Source organism: Strigops habroptila, chromosome 10 (assembly GCF_004027225.2).
Source record: "Strigops habroptila isolate Jane chromosome 10, bStrHab1.2.pri, whole genome shotgun sequence".
Lineage (NCBI taxonomy): Eukaryota > Metazoa > Chordata > Aves > Psittaciformes > Psittacidae > Strigops > Strigops habroptila.
In genome coordinates this window covers 10,855,184-10,871,983 of record NC_046359.1, presented here as the reverse complement: position 1 = coordinate 10,871,983, position 16,800 = coordinate 10,855,184, and the positions used below count along the sequence as shown (strand labels likewise).

At 39.0% G+C, this 16,800-nt stretch overlaps 1 long non-coding RNA gene across 2 annotated transcripts in view; it reads left to right on the top strand.

Moving 5' to 3' along the window:
- Window positions 1-9,370: 9,370 nt before the first annotated feature.
- LOC115613977 overlaps window positions 9,371-16,800 on the top strand; it is a 30,282-nt gene continuing 22,852 nt past the window's right edge. The window contains exons 1-3 of one of the 2 annotated variants that reach the window (XR_003993588.1): window positions 9,371-9,477; window positions 11,155-11,293; window positions 12,342-12,442. This is a non-coding gene — a long non-coding RNA (uncharacterized LOC115613977). The remainder of the gene's footprint in view (window positions 9,478-11,154; window positions 11,294-12,341; window positions 12,443-16,800) is intronic. The other variant, XR_003993589.1, reaches the window with a different exon arrangement.

Sequence of the window (16,800 nt, the reverse complement as noted above, 5' to 3'; positions counted from 1 at the left end):
CATCATGAGGTTAAGGATGCTGTTAGGCAGAGGGTAATAAAGACTGTACTGGTTTCAAAAGATAGTGCTTGAACCAGAAAGACAAGATGGTTTTGGAACATTCCCTGAATGACACCCAAAGTGATGGAAGCCACCTGCCCAAGTGCTGCAGGCACACATGCTCTTCACATCTCACTGCCTGCAATACAGATTGCAACCGGTAGTGCATTTCTATTTTGAATGTTACACCAGCATGTATATATATCTACATGCTACATGTATCGTTAATTGAGCTCTGGTTTATGGCTTGCCCATTTTCTGAAGATTTGTGCCTGTTTTCTTGGTCATCTAGAGTTGTCCTCCTTCCTCTGCAAGAGAATCCAATGCCTGAAGCTCCGGACCTTCATAGTTGTCTTCTCAAAGCTGGACTATCAGCAAGAGAAGCTTCTATCCAGCACGGTGGTCCTGTGAGCAGATGAGATTTGAAAAATAATAACTTCGTGGAAACCATTGTGCTGTGAGAAACGGCCCCTTTGGAGCAGTGTAGGGTGTCTCATTTCAGAATATGCTTGATTACTTTTATAAGAGTCATTTGAAGTTACTTGAATGGACAAAAGGGCATTTTGAATCACTTGTAATGCATTCATGAGGCATCTTTGGGTCGCACTTTCCTTCTGCTCTTTTTATTCTCTCAAGAAGGTCAAGTGAAGAGATGAAACTCACAGTGTAGAAATGGTGGGGAAGGGGAGGGGAATCCCGTAACAGCCAACATTCAAATTAATAAACTGCATTGTCATTTCAGAACTATACAAATTTATTGGGTTTTGCATTAAAAGTAGAAAGGCTGCCAGACTTTCTTCAAGCTAACAAATAAGAGTAACTGATGATGGGCAACTGTCAATTATTTTGTTGGTTGCTGAAATCAAGTGGAGCAAATATTGCCAGTACAGCTTTGAGCTGACACAAATTTAAAGCTGAGAACCTTCCCCAGGATAGGAGAAGGTATTTGACACAGTTTGACTAGTGGCTGGTCGCATACATGCTGGCCAATTGACCAGGCTGGAAATATGAATATATATTGGGGGGGTGGTGGTGGCGGGGAAGTTGTTAAATGCTTAATTTATGCAGATTTTTTTAAAACAACAACAAAAAAATCCTTGTTATGAGGTTTTTTTAAATTGCATGAAACAACAATTAATACAAGAGATGTGTTTCTGTGTCAACAGGGTAAGAACAATTGCTATTTTCCAGGATTTTTATTTCAAATTCAAACAGAAATCCCTTGTTTAGTTTTGGTTGGAGTTCTTTTGTTGTTTGTTGTTTGTTGTTGTGGGTTTTTTTTTTTTTTATTCCATTGTTAAGCAAAAGACTTTTTTAGTGGCTGATGATGAAAGCAAAATTGTTCTCATCTATTTTGGTTTTCCAAGAAATATGAAAAAGAAAGTTGAAATGGTGAAAAACAAAGCTTTTTGAGTGGATAAGTTGTATGGAAGACTCTTTTGAATGTGTGGTTAAATTAATTCCTAAAATGCTGCTAGATGTAATGTCTAGATTACTTTTTTAACAGTAACTATGAACTAGGATATATACATGGTTGAGATCAGTCTTACCTACTACTTTTCATTTCTCTTTGTATTGCTTTTATAAATTTTGCAGGTGCCATTTAAGAAAAAAAAAATGGATTTAACTTTGAAATATCTCTGAAGTTTACAACTAGATAGAATCTCTTTCAATGTTTTCCATGAGATGCAGCAAGCCATTTAAATACATGCTGCCAATTTCTGTGCTCTGTGATTTTGATACCAGAATTGGGTTTTTGATCTAGTAATTTTAGCAGGTTTGCAACTGAGTGGCCTTATTTTGCATAAAAGATTACTGGTGAAGACCAAAAGCTGCTTCTAGTTACTGAAAAGGGTTGGCTCCTACCTTGATCTTTTGAAGGTTACTTTAACTGGCAAACGCTCCAACAAAAATACCAGTCTAACTTTGCAAGATGTTTTTGTCTGAAATTGTAATTAAAAACACATAGTCTGATTCCCTCCCTCTGTGTGAATCTTCTGCTTAAGACACCTAATATACCTGGTGCCACATATCGGGTTGTCTCTACAGGTCCCTGTTAGAGTTGTAGGCTTATTAGCATCCTATTAATATGTGCATAAAATGTAGTCTGTGTCTGAGCCCAAATACACAAGCTGGGAAATCAAAGAGAAATCCTTCACACCTTTTGCTGGCTTCATCCTGAACTTTTATTTAGCTTAAAACAACTTCCTTAAGATAATTTCCTCTTCTAAAGGAAACACTTTTCTCCATACTTAACAAGGGAAAACTGCATTGAATTATTTTTGGAGTGACACTGTCACCGTTGAGAGGGAATTGCTTTAATCATGACATATGAATCTTAATTTTGACTTGTGTAAAATATTAATTCAAAAAGTATTGAACCACCTGGGGTTTTTTTTCTTTATAGGTAAAGGTTAGGGAAATGTTGAATGGAGAGTATGTTCACTTGTATTTTATCAAATCTTTATAAAGAAAGGACTGTAAAAGCTGCACTGTTATGAGTTTTGTTTTATTTGTATGAATAACAGTAGCATACTTGTTTCTGAATAGGTTAGTGCTGTATGTATACAATAGAATTGCCTCTAAAACTCAAGTTGATTTAATACTGCTTTAGATAATACAGTGGAAACACCCTGTATGAAACACTCGTTGCAGTTTAACATTACTTCTGTTTAGCTTATGTTAGTAAGCAGTTGATTTAGGCTGAATTAATATGTCAGTATTGAACTAAGAGGTTTGTATGAGTTTAAAATTCAGTGTGTAAGTGTTTTCTAAACCAGCACAGCCTGGTGCTCAGACAGAGACTGTTCTAGTTGTAGTCCTGCAGACTGCAGTCTGATGCTAGTTAAGCACTGTCCCTTTTCCAGGCAGATAGTGAAACACCCTCTTATTTTGTCAGGCAGAAAAGGAAAACCACTTCCCAAGTACAGTAGTTACTGCTTTATATTCACACTGCATTTTGGAAATGTGGTAAGTAGGTTTTTGTCATCTTATACATGTCTCATAATACTTTCCCTTACCAACAAGACTACCACTTGGCTATTATTATTTTTTAACCTACTATGTTATGAGAGTCCAGTGTCAACTTGCTGTGGAAAAGTGCATTTCCTAACTGTACTTGGTCCAAGCTGGTTGGAAAAATTATGCTTGAGAGCCCGGCCTGGGCTCCAGAATCATTTGGATGAGTTGTCAAGAATTGTGGCACTCTGTGCACAGGCGAAGGATGCAAAGCACAAGGTAGAACTGTTGCCAGAATGGGAATCATATTTGGGTGGCATTGGTTTAAAGCAAGGTGAGAGTTGCCAGTGGGGAGGGATAGGATAGATCTTTGCATACATTGTTTTGTCTGGTGCCTAGCAAAGTTTCAAGTGTGCCTCAGGCACTTTTAGGAATTGTTTAAAAAAACCTAAGGAATTCTATTAAAGCTTGAGGGTTGAGAAAAACTTCATTTGGCAATGGAGGCTGAAGTGTGTGCTTTCAAAATAAGACCAGCTATTTATGTCCTTTAAATCTAATTTAACATTTCCGAAACAGTTTCCAATAGCTTTATGTTGTCCAAAAAGCCAAAAATATATTTTTATATGTCAGTCTTCAAAATACTTTTTTAAGAAACATATTCACTCTTCATTTTCCTGACTTGCCAGTGAAAGTGTCCCCTGAATTGCCTGCAGCCTGATGCCTGCTGGTAACTCTGCTACAGAGCCAGCAGGAGCAGCCTCCAGGCAAGCTCTTCCCCCACTCGTGTGCCAATGGATCTGGAAGCCTGTGTGGAAAAGTCACTGTATCCAATTACTAAGTTATCCTTCAGATTTGTAAAAGCATGCTAATACTCCCTTTTACAGGAGCTCCTCACACATTATTGCTCAGGGCTTCCATATCACTGTTTCCCACTATATGTTAATAGGTGATTGGAAAATACAGGCTGCTTCTACCTCCACACACAAAATAGTTGAACTTTTGTAGGCTTGTCTGTTCTATCATGGGGACCTTGAAGTCTAAAAAGAAACACCAGCTTGAGTTTTCTTCTCTTGCAGTATCTTGACCTTGTTTAAAGTGAATATTTTCTGCAATGAGTTGCATACATAGGTATAACACCAGTAAGATTAATATGGAAATAAAATAAAATTAGAAAAAAAACTCCAAACCACTACTTTTTTTCTTCCTGCCCAAAATCTGTCTGTGGAGGAGATCACATTTGTAGAAATGAATAGGCCAGCGCAGCTTTCTTGTTGTAAAGGTCTGCACATGCCTAATTGCACTCGTGTTCATTGGCTGTTATGTCTGCATGGGCTTGAGGGGCCCTGGAATGGTTTGGGTATAGAGCAGGAAAACAGCAGTGAAAATAAGTGTATTTAAATAAGTGACCACGATTGCTGACAAACTTTAAATCAGCTTCATCCTTACCATTTTAAACTGCAAATACTTGAGATACATTAAATTACTAATATTTATGTGGTAAAAATCTTTAGAGCTAATTAGTTCAGACCTGCAACACACTTTGAAGTGAACCTCCATTCGTTCCCCCTTGGCACTTGGTAGCTTACATCACTGGAGTGCAGGTCAGACGGATGGATGGAGGAGGTGGTTCACCTCATGCGTACCAGCTGCTAGTGGGTGTTTCAGGCCATAGATCCAGATTAGAGGTAGCCCAGAATTAAAAATCCCAGAATGGATGTTGGGTCCTCAGCACTGACTTTCATTCTGCGGATTCAGCTTCCACTGTATTGTACTAATGTAAACGTGGCTGGAGATGTGCACCCAGAATGTGCTCCTTTCATTGCTTTTATAGTGTCTGCTCTGCAACTTAGAAGGTGTGAAACTCTTGGTCCCATTGAGTCATTTGTACTGATGGAGTCTGTAAAACTGTATTAGGACTTAATATCTTTAGCTCGGGTAAAGATGTAATGCGTCTGTATCAATGCTCATGTACCAATGTAATGCATTGATATATGAGCAAATAACCACTCTATTTTAATCTTGACAGCTATTTATTTTGAGCAAATAAAATAACCTATAAATTATAGGCCTGGCTGTGTCAGTCCTGCAGTGTTAAAAAATGAAAGTCTGTAGAAGCAAAGGATAGTAATTTTTGAGGTCTTCCTCAGGTGCTTTCTTCAGAAGAAACTAATTTGGAGAATATTGAGGAGGAAAGGGAAAAACTGACTGCCCGGGAAACTGAGTGCAAGGTTCTGCTCTAGAAGAGGACCTGCCAATATCTATTTCTCTGTTGGATGTAGTAGGCATTACAAGAAACACCTGCTTGCCCCCCCAGAGTATGTCTGCAGTGAATCAAGGCTTTTAAATATGTGCTTTAATGCTTGAAGTTCACCACCTTTCTGAACCTAAATCTCATAGCTGCTTTGCATAGGAATGTATATATGTGATATGTAGAGGAAGCAAGTAGGCGTATACAGTATAGATGCTGTTTTGCAGAGCTTGTTGCCTGCAAATGCCCAGGCTTTGACAGTCTGTGAGCTAGTGTCATTGGAAACTGGGGCTGTAAAACTGTAGTGTGTGACCTGTTGATCTCAGTGGTGTCTCCTGGTGCTTTTGTTTTACAGTTCTTTCACATCTCTCTATCCTTCCCAGTACTTGTAGTGCTGGAATGCAGCACCAGACTCCGGGATAAGGCAGGTGAAATGGTTGTAAACTAACAAGGGAACTAAAGCTCTCTTCAACCATTTTAGATTTCAATAATATTATTAGCATGATAGGGTTATAGCTATATTTAAAAGAACACAAAATGTGAAATACTGCACGCAGGCCGGTAGTTCAGCTGTGACTTACTAATACCTAAATATCCATATAGTGCTGGTAAGTATCTGTGAATCTTTTCAACCAGCCACAACAATGCAGTGAAAGGCAAATCTCATATCCACATTTTACTCACATTGTAAGACCAGGCTCTGGCTTCTAGAATTTAATACCCACTTTCAACCAGGTGCTCACTTAATCACATTTTTATGCTTTCTCCCCATTTTGTGAATAACTGATATGAGAAAGGAAGATCTTAAAGGGGAAGACAGCAGGAAATTAACGGAGAAAAACAGTAAATGCACTGCCTGCTTCTTTCTCAACCTGTTGTTTGAGTTTAGTTCATTCAGGGCTTGTGCAGTAGCATATTGTGTTTCCCGTGCAGGGAGAAAATGGGCACTTCGTGGCTGAAGATTATGTATGTTACCAGCACAAGCCTGAATTTTTCAATTCCTTTGGTGGCTAGACTTGCAAGTATGCCAGGTGTCAATCTCATCAAATTATTAAATATTGTTCCCTATTTGAAGTAAATATTGGTGGTTTAAAGCAACTTGTAAGTTGTGTCCGGTTGGTCTGAGCATTTTTTCATTCTAAGGTTTTCGTTTGTATGGACTTACCTACACTTATAAGTAAATGCTAGTATATACTTAGCTAGCATGGAAAAAATGAAACTGCTATCTGGTTTAGTAGTGCAAGAGGTGCCATTGACAGTTACTAATAACAAAAGCTGTTCTTACTCTTTGCATGAATATTATGCTAAATCTAAATAGAAACCTTGCACTGCTGAAGAACAACAGATGTGAAAAACTATTGTCTCTAATTGACACTGAGGTGTTGGATGAACGGGAGCAGTCAGATAGAGAAGATCCTCCTCTGGGTTTGTGCCCCAGGATGGCTTTTACGGCTTCATCTCTGGGGTGATGCTGAGTTCCCACCTTTCCCCTTCAGCCAGCACTGACAGATCTGTCCTTTACTTGGTAACATGCTCCCACAAAATATTTAAGATTTTTATATATCTGTCACATTTAAATGAAATCAGCTAATAGGTTTGCAACAAATAATTTCTGAACATTCAGAATGTGAAACTCATTTGCTTGGGAAAGCAGAATACTAAGAACCTTATTTCTTTAGGAAAACACAAAACCTCCCAAACCCTCTGACTATTACAGATTCAGTGGTCTACAGCTTGGATGGTGGAGACTCTAAGATTTTTTTTTTTTTTTTTTTTTTTCCTTGGGGAATTTAAAGTTGTAATTTCTTTGTGAGCCCAAACAAAACGTGAATTTTTCACAAGTGTGTGAGTTTACATGATCCTCCCTAATCTTGTAGCATGGGATTTCTCTTAGCATTAGCTGCTAAAAGTTAATTATGTCTCCTAAACTAGTGATGTAAAATGTCCCCTTCCCCCATGGCCTATAGCAATGCCAGGGTGATTCATCTCACCTGTTTTACTCACCTATCCTAGAATGGGATAATGGCAATCTGGAGGCACTTATCTCTCTTGCTTGACTACAGAAGGAGCCTACATGACTGGCTTCAATGAGCCACCTGATTTGTAGATGGCTATAGCCATCTATAGACCAGGGAGACTACCTCTTTTGATCTCATGTATAAGTCATCGTTTTCAAAGATGTTTACTTAGGGCTGAAGGGATTGCTTATTTATATGCACATAGCTGTACAAATAATAACACCTTTCTTATTAGTTGGTGATTTGTGTATAGATTGCTAGCTACTTCCCATGTTGTAAGCACCAGCCAGGTGAGTAGTGGGTACACATAGGGACTGTGGGTTTTTTTCTGAATTATCTTTCTGAATTCTAGGCTGCCAATATCTGGGAGCCAGAAGGACACATCTGTGCAGATGTACAGGTACACCTGTAAGGCAGTACCAAGATGCGTGTCAGGAGGCTTAAGGTATATAGGTGGTTATTCTTTGAAACTCTATCAAATAGACATCCTGGGAACTCTGTTGTAGTTGATCCCTGTGTCATGGATGATTTTCAGTGCAGGTTGTGAGTGTTGTTGCATGCAAAGGCTGCATGTGAATAGTTCTGGCAGGCTGCCGTGGGAGCAGAAGTTGGGAGCTTCGGTAAGAACTGTTGGTGGAGGCAGCATGGGGAGCTAGGGGATGGGTACCTGGGCACACCTTTGCCAAATGCCAGCAGGGATTAACATAAAGTGCTTTTGGAAACTAACTCACTAATCTGCTAATGTTTGCTTTGAGGTTTTTGTAATGGGAAGAATGGAAAAAAAAAAAAAAAAGAAATTATTAAAGATGAAGGAAAATTAAAGAGAGACATGGAGTGCTCTGAATAAGCACGGTCATGGTCTGCCTTCCTTATTTTCTTGTAATGCCAAAAGTATCAAGAAATGACCAATCTGCAGCTGATGATGTTTTGGTTAACTTTCATCTAGCAGTGATGACAGAAGCAGAAATGGCACATGAGAGCACCTCAGCTTTGGGCAGCTGATAAAACAAGGTTAATTTAGTGGAGCCAAGTGGATTGTTCCACCCACATTGTGTTGTATCATGACACACACTAGAAAGAATTCTCACTTCTTTATGCTGGATTCTGACTTTCCTTTGGTTTTTGCAGTGGTATAATGCTGTGAATGTACTTTCTCATTTTGGTGAAACAGTGGCAAACTGCCAAAACCTTGGTTTGGGAGATTCCAACCTGTTTTTTTTAATTTTACTATTTTTGATATTTAATTTTACTATTTACTATTTTAATTTTACTATTTTAATAATTACTATCTCAAGATGCAAAAGTAAGAATCTCATGTTGTGTCCCATTTCAACAGAACTCTATGCTTCCTAAGGGAAGATGTGAGGCACTATCTGTGTGTGACTTTAAAAGGCTTGGGTTATTTATTGAGGTTCTTTGGATAGCAGATACAAAATATCTTGACGTAAGGATTTCAAAATTGCATATGTTTAGTGCACTATTTTTGGCTGAAGCAGAATATATTTTTTGTGTCATTCTTTATTAATTATTTAAGGCCTTAGCTTCATTTTTCACTTTTCACTTTGTTCTCCAAAAAGGTTGTGCTTTGTGAAAGTAATGCCCTTGTTGCAAAATCTGAGAATTCACAAGTATTTTCTCCGTGAGCCTGTTTTTCTGACCTCAGCCATTGTGTTGTGCATTCTCCTCCAAAACAGAAGTTGAAAAGGAGAGCGAGACAAAGAGGAAAGGGATCACAGTATCCCAATTTTATTTTCTTTCCTGAAAAGTATTCTCTTTGGACAGACAGTAATTGTAGTTTCTAATGACACAAACTTGAAGGGAAACAGAAGACAACTACAAACAGGTTTATGGGCCTATCAGCAGGAATATGTGGCTACAAATTGCTGAGTAAATGAAACAGCCTGTTGTTTCCTAAGCCTGAGTTTGTGAGTGTTATGCCAAAGTATTTGAGGAGGAGCTAGAGCACCAGGCGGTGTAAAGGATACCTGCTGGGTCCTAATTGGTGCCCACTGTTGTTAATGGCTTCCTGTGGCTGAATGTTTACTTGTCATTTGTTCTGTGCTTTGTTTCCCAGCTACTGGAAGGGAAAAAAAATACTGACCAAAACTTTATTTTGCTTTTAAGTGGACATCCCTGGACATCAAGTGCTGGCACTGCAAATTGTCTCACAACGCTAAGTACTTCAAGTCTATTCCGCAGTCCTGTAATTATCTGGTATGCTGCAATAGTTTCATTTGCTTTGGGTATTGTTTTTGAATTTGTCTTTGAATTATCTGATTTATTACAATATATATTGATTATATAAATGAGAAAAATCATGCAATATATATGTCTGGGGCTTTGTCTACTGCAAGGCTTTGCATGGTTTGACATTTAAAAAATACCTCAGGCAATGCCAGTCTATTTTTAAGCATCTGTTTTCCTAAAATGTCAATTTCTTCCATAAATCTAAATTTTTGTAGAATACCTGTGAGTTGTCTGTGAAAGATGACGAAGAATGAAACCTTTCATGCTCAGAACTTCCCTACAAAAAAGTTCCCATCTGTGACTCAACCACCATCTGATTTAGTGGTGTATTTTTCTGTTCTAATCCAAAAGGACTAAAATAAACCATCCAGGTCAATGTTTCAGACCCTTTGCTTGCTCTGTCCTTGGTTTCTCCAACAAGACAGCCTGTTAGGTGTTAGTGAACACCTCCCTGCTGTGAAAAAGGAGTGAAACCGCTATTTTGAACTAGGCCACCGAATAGTTTGTAGTGAATAAATGTGTACACACATTACTGATCAAGAAAGATTTAGAACTAGTGAAGGCATCCTAATCCCATAATCTTAATCATCTGCTTCTCCTACACTGCGTTGTAGGGTTGGAGTTTTTGAGTGGTGCCAAGGGAGATTTAGTTTTAGTAATCCTAGAGAGCAACTTAGACTTCTGACAAAAAATAGCCGTATCTCAATTTGGCAACTAATTCTTACACTGCATACCTTTGAAGAAGAACTTTCAGATAATTGCCCTCTATTCGCAGGAATATACAGCTTGATATACAGAAATGTAATATAATTGCAAAGAACTCAGTAAGTTTGTTAGTGATTAGGCTATGTTTGTGTGTCACTTCTATAGCAGTAATGAGTTAGGTTTCAGCCGGTGCTTGAGATGCCCTGAGGCAAACCAGATAATGTGGGAGAAGGTTTTAATGAAGTATGGAGCGTTTTGTCTGGGGACATAAATCTAATTCCTCAATTACCATTGACTGTCATTTCAGCTCTGTTTCATGTACATATCACTTCCATATGCATTCGACTCATACACCTTGCAGATGCACTGTCCGGAGTATTCTCTCATGCTGTTTTGTGTTACCACTCTGGATAATACCATCTGGAGTTCTCTTTATCAGGCAATGAGTTTAGAAGCTACTAAGAGCTGAAGGTAACTTCACCTAGTATAGAAGATTGGGATTTAAATTTAGAACTGAGTTCTAAATATTTATCTGTGCTTACCTAGGTACTAGAGAGAGGGAAAGAAGGTGGGTCTAAAATTGTTCTTCACCAGCAGCCAGGCAGATTTCCACTTTTCAGGCTGATCTCAGGAAAAGCATATCTAACTAACATGGGACCCCTTTTCTGTAATTCTTGAAAGATCGTGATCTGTAAGAAAAAAGAGGCATCTAAGATGCCTTCCCCTGAGTAGGAAGATGGTGATCAAAAAACAGTGGAGGGCAGAGTAAACAGATTTGCCCCATCTTCAAGGGGAAGCGTAGTATATTTTAGGGTTCTCATTTCTTCATATGCCTCTAATGCATCTTCTGACATTTAGCTAGGTATTGGCTATATTTTCATTTATTTTGGTTTTGTTATTGAGTATTAAATAATCTAGTATTTCTAAATTCTCTTTCAGAGGAGAAAACTACAGAATAAACTAATCAAGTGTGATGCCTTAAAGAAGCAACAGGATTGTCAAGACTTTTGGGTGCTGATTCCACAGGGCTATCATAGTTCACAGCTCAGAGAAAAACCTGAGGATATACAATAAAGAAGTAGGATTGCTTACACACTTGATCATATCTGAATATTTAAGCAGTTTAGTTGGGAGGAAAGCTCCAAACCAAAACTGTTTGCAAAAAGTGGCAGCAACAGACCTTTAAGTGCTGTAGGAGTGTGTAACTCACTAAAGTCAATGCAGCTGTGCTCATTTGTGTCACCTGAGAATCAAGCTCAGCAATATGGCATTATCCCTTTAAAGTAATTCTGTTTATCACATTTTTTATTGCTTCTTAAAAAAAACAAAAAAATCCCAGGCTCTTGGAAAAGGGAAACTGAAGTACATTCAAATAGAAATATAAAACATGAAAATCCCAAGTAATCTTTTAATTATTCTAATAAAAAAGAAGCCTCTATGTCAGAGTATGTAGAAAGTCTGATTAGTTTGACCTATGTGTTTTGAATAAGTGGTTTTCATGATTGACGGTACTACAGCATTAAACTGATTACTCAAGTACACTAAACTTTGGATTAGGAGGAGAAATACCTTGACTTTTGGTTGGGATAATTTATTACTTGCTCATTTTGATCCTCTTAAAAGTAATTGAAATATGCAGGTTGTGTTCTCAGTCTTTATTACCTTGCTTCTCTGTTAACCTTTCCCTATTTATTTTACACACTTGTGTTGTTTTGTACCCTAATTTTCATCACAATCCTGCAAATATGTTGTTGGTTCACTACAGCTGTTCCAGTAATCTAAACTTGCCTGTTGAATCAAGGCTGTCAGATCTATGAATTAAGGGATAAGAGTATTAGTTGATTAAAACTGATCCCTTGATTTCTATAGAGGTGTTTCAATCTCCATCAGTAGATCTCGAGAATAGGTTACTCTGCACTTACACTCTGCTTATAGCATAAAATATCTTGTCTTACACAAATCTATGAGTACTATGATATTAAGAAATTTAAAAAAATAATAGAGGCAAATCCGAGTCTAGAAACTGAGTATCCAAGTGTTGGAAAGCTGTTTAGAATTGAAATATTTTTATTCTTTTCACAAGCCAGCATTAAAATTTTGATTATAGTTTTGCTTTGACTTTACAGTGATTGCTTCCAAGTGTTTGCCTTCCGGTGCCTTTGTAAGAACCAGTACGGAGCAGCCAGCCGTGATTTCTCTAAGCCAAAGACGTGGGCAGTTGAAGAAAGTAAGCAATTTATATTATAGTTAAACAAAAACACTTGTGCTTTCAAACAGTGCTACTCAAACTGGAATTATGTCATCCAAAATAATTTCTCCCTCTGTCTAAGCTATGCTTGGTACGGGAGAATAGTGGAGGCAGCTACTGTGAGCTGGTCTGCTCTGGTGGAAGACCTACTGCCTCAGTCCTTGTCAAGGACCTGCCTTTGTGCTTCAAATGCTTATACAGGCAAAATAATTCTTTTGCTGACAGATGTTTCTTGGAAAAAGTAAGTTCTTCCAGTAGAGCAGCGTTTTTGCCTGTTAAGCTGTGTCTTCACTGTGGTTTTGCTGGAGCAGTTGTGTCCCATGGTGATGGAATTGCTCCCTGCCTTCCCCGCAGTATTCTAAAGTCATAGGGCTGTCTAGAAAGGTTTAAAATGTGGGCCTAGCTTTAAGAACATGCTCATGGTCTTCTCAGTTCTTTGTAACTTCCCAGTTGTGAAGAATGAGAACTAACACCCTTGTCTGTTCTTGGAGGGCTTGGGATGATCCCCTTGTTTTACTGTAAATTTGAGAGTGAACTCATGTCCACTTGCATACCACAGGAATTGCACTGCGCCGTATGGTGGTAAAGGACTGGGGCAAGTTAGAGGAGAGTGTTTTTGGACTAGGAAAGTTAGGTGTCAGATTCAGGGACCTGCTGCTGCTGTTAGGGAGAAATAAGAGAGAACTATAGAATAGAGCCTTGGTGAAGGTATGCAAGGTTTCCATGCTCCTCACAAAAACTGAGTGGCATGGAGGCAGCGAGGGAGTCTGAGGGTATGCAAGTGGAAGAGGAGTGACATTGAGATAATGAGGGTGAAAATGCTTCAAAGAAGCTTTATTGGGTTTTGTTCCTATCTTCTTGGTGGAACACCTTCCCTTCCATCTTATTGCCAGGTGTCCTATGTGAAGGTGCTGTAGACTGAAAACGCAAAAAGGGCATGCTTAAAGTATAGTGATGAAGAATGCTTGAAGAGGCTCAATAACACTCTCAGTTCATTTTCATTCATTGGAGAGATTGATTCAGCTGTCTGAAAAGTCTTTTGGTAAAACCCTTCTTTTTCAAATAAGCTGGCAATGAAAACTTCTTGGCTGAAACGGCAGCAGGATATGAAGGAAAGCAAAAATACCTCCCATTTTTACTTCAGGCTGCTTCTCACCTCCTCCCCTCAAACCCACTTGCTTCCCCTCTTTGTGTACAGTTCACCAGCTGTGCCCTGTGAGATGAGCTGGGGTGGGCCACGTTCCTCACACCTCTGTGCAATGCACACATTGCTCTCCCAATCTGCCAGACTTAGCAATATTTCTTGGGCCAGACTGTCAGGTTGCTGAAGATAACTGAGGTTTTAATTTGCAGTTTGCATTCTTTTCCTAAGTACTGCATGCTCTGGAGAGAAGTCAAAAGCAGTCGTATGATTATGAACTCAATGGTTCCATCCATCTATCTTTTAATTTAATAAAGTCAGTTCTGTCCAGGAGGTATTTCACATGTTGGGCACACTGAGCTCATTTATATTGCAAGGAACAGAAATAACATCCTCTTTCTACAGGAATGAAAAATGTGGTAAGCTTCAATCTCTTCCCGCCAAATTAAATATTCTAATATTCTAATCTTAATTTTTTTTTTTTTTTTTTTTTTTTTAATTGCACATAGATGTACCTGTGGTCATTTTGTGCCTCAATTTACCTGTTAGGGGCATATAATTTGCTATATAAATTGCTATGTTTGCTGTCTAAATTAGGTACACAGTTCCATACTAGAACTTCCTATTTGACATGTTTTACAAATGTAGAGCCTGTTTACCAAATAATAACTTAGACAATTAAATACTTTGAAAGACCAGAGAAGTTGCATGCTTTTGGTGTGGGAATTATAGAACAGAAAATTAGGAATTTATCCTGTATATTAGACAATATGGCTTAAAGTTTTATTTGTAAATACAAAAAGTGTATTACATGACTTCTAACCTTTGAACAACTTGGAAGGAGTCACTATTGGTGAATTCTGGCAATGTTAGTACAAGTTAAAGAAGTAGTTGTGTAAATGAGAAAAGTGAGGAGTGATATATCTGGTCTGCTCAGGCGATTTTGCAGTAGGAGAAAATGAGATTTTGATCTTATTTCTCCTTTTATATTTCCCCTCCCTTTTTTTCTGATTCCAGTGGTGAAACATGAAACTGAAGTAAATTTTATTTCAAATTGAAAGAGGAAAAAAAATATGGGGGAGAAAGCTAGGGCATGCTTTAAGAGGGAACTTTAACCAATTTTTGGTTTAATTCTAATATATTTTTCAGGTTTCCCTTAACATAAAGCAGATCATCTTAACTGATACTCCATTTGATGTTCTGATGCGATACAGCTTTTTTTCTCAGAATAGCTGAAACAAAACACTGTAGTAACTGATCATCAGAACAACTTTTCCCTATCTCCAGACTTCTAGTGTATTTATTGCTGTTATCTATGTGATAGTTACAACATCAGCAATTGTAATAGTGTTTGTATAGAGGACTCTTCTCCTCCCTACCACTCAACCATACAATGTTGGCTGCTTAAGAGAGAAGCTACAAAGTTATGGTCCCGTCTCAGAGTGGTGGCAGAGCTGCAGTGCCCTGACACTGGTCCGATGTCCTTATCCCAGTGATGAGGAATGGGCCTGCCAATGCCCAGCTATTTGCTTGCACAACTTCAGCTGGGTCTTTTGCAGCTGCTGTCATTGCCAAGGCAGTACATTCTTCCCGTGGCAAGGATGCAGGTGATGGTTAAGGGATTTAAGCTAAAAGGCTAATGCCTCTAATGTGAGTGGAAGAGCTGGCTCATTTGGTATGATGAATACTTTTGATCAAAAGAGGGCTTCATCCTCTTGTCCAGCTGAAGACCCAGCTTCTCTCCTCTCAGTTAGACTAGAGAAAAATGTGCTGCGTGAGATCCACAAGCAAAAGAAACCTCAATAGACCTGAAGTTGTGCAGGTCTTCTTTATTAAATTGAAGATGCTGCTTACACCCCATCCTGGCTGTAGTATCCTACGACAGGTTCTCCTCTCCAGCATTGCATGGTGTGGAGGATCCCCCAGCCATCCCACTGCCACCCTGGCTGCCTGCATGGCCACCACCACAGTGCTAACAGGACACTTCAGAGCAAAGTATTGCCTCAGTTGTTGAAAAGTGGGTGTCCACAGATGAAGGAAAGTGCAGTGACCCATTTATGTCTTCCGAACACCTGTCGTCTCCCCTAGTATCATCTCTGCTTCTGCTGGATAGCACTGTAACTCACTACAAGATGGGAAAATAGTTGGTTATTGGCAGGCTTTGTCCCATGAGGGCCAGAAAATGACCTTGATAATAATACACAAATTTTATCTAAACAAACTTTAATAAATAAATGAAGAGTCACTTGAGCTCTGGGTAGGTTTTATCATTGGAGCACAGGGCTTGTGAGAGCTTTGCTTCATCTCAAATACGGACTTCTTCCCTTTGACCCACTGTATGCTGGATGATACCAAATGGTATCTTTTGGCTGTAGGCTGGAAAAGGGCTTGGGTGAGCAAATGTCACTTTGCTTTCTCTTTTTACGTGTGACAGCTATAGTCTCCAAGCTGAACCCAGGAGTAGCTTGCAGTGAACAGCTCTGATGAGTGGACAATTATGCAGAAGAGTGGGACTAGGGCCTGCTCCATGCTTTAGTGTAGGCTGACAGGAAGACTTACTTGGACAGCAATATATGACTAAACCAGATTTAGTCCATTGTCATCAAAAGTAGCTTTGAGGCCACGGTCATTTCCATCTTTACTGCCTGAGTAGATGTTCTATCTATAAACTGCAGTTTTGTCTATTCTTAAAATTACTTTTCCATAGGATTTAGCCACCAGCTGCGGCCTTTAGGAAGATTTAGATTAACAGTTATGCCGTGTGCAGGTCTGGCAAAAGGCAGCATGAAAGAAGAGTGATTTTTACACCTATAAACAGAGAAAAAGTGAAAACACACAATCATAATTTGTCTCATTCTTTGGTTAAGGAAAAAGAGTCCCCCAAAAACACATGAACTACTGTCTAGTCTGGATTAGCTGCAAGGAAGCCAAGTCGCGCACCCAGAGAAAGTCCTAAATGATTTCCCTCTGTTGAAAGCACCCTGGGGTCCCACCAGTGTAAGTGACAGCAGAAAATGGGTGGTGAGTGCTGGAGGTGAAAAAGCAACCTCTCTTAGCTTTTGGAAAGAGGTTTATTTGTAGACACTTGCGAGTGACTTTCTGTAATTGTTCCTGAACGAAGGGAGGATTAGCTCAGATGTCACCAAACCGTGAGGGGGCCTGGTTGGCCTTTCATCCTGCCCCAGGATAAGGGTGG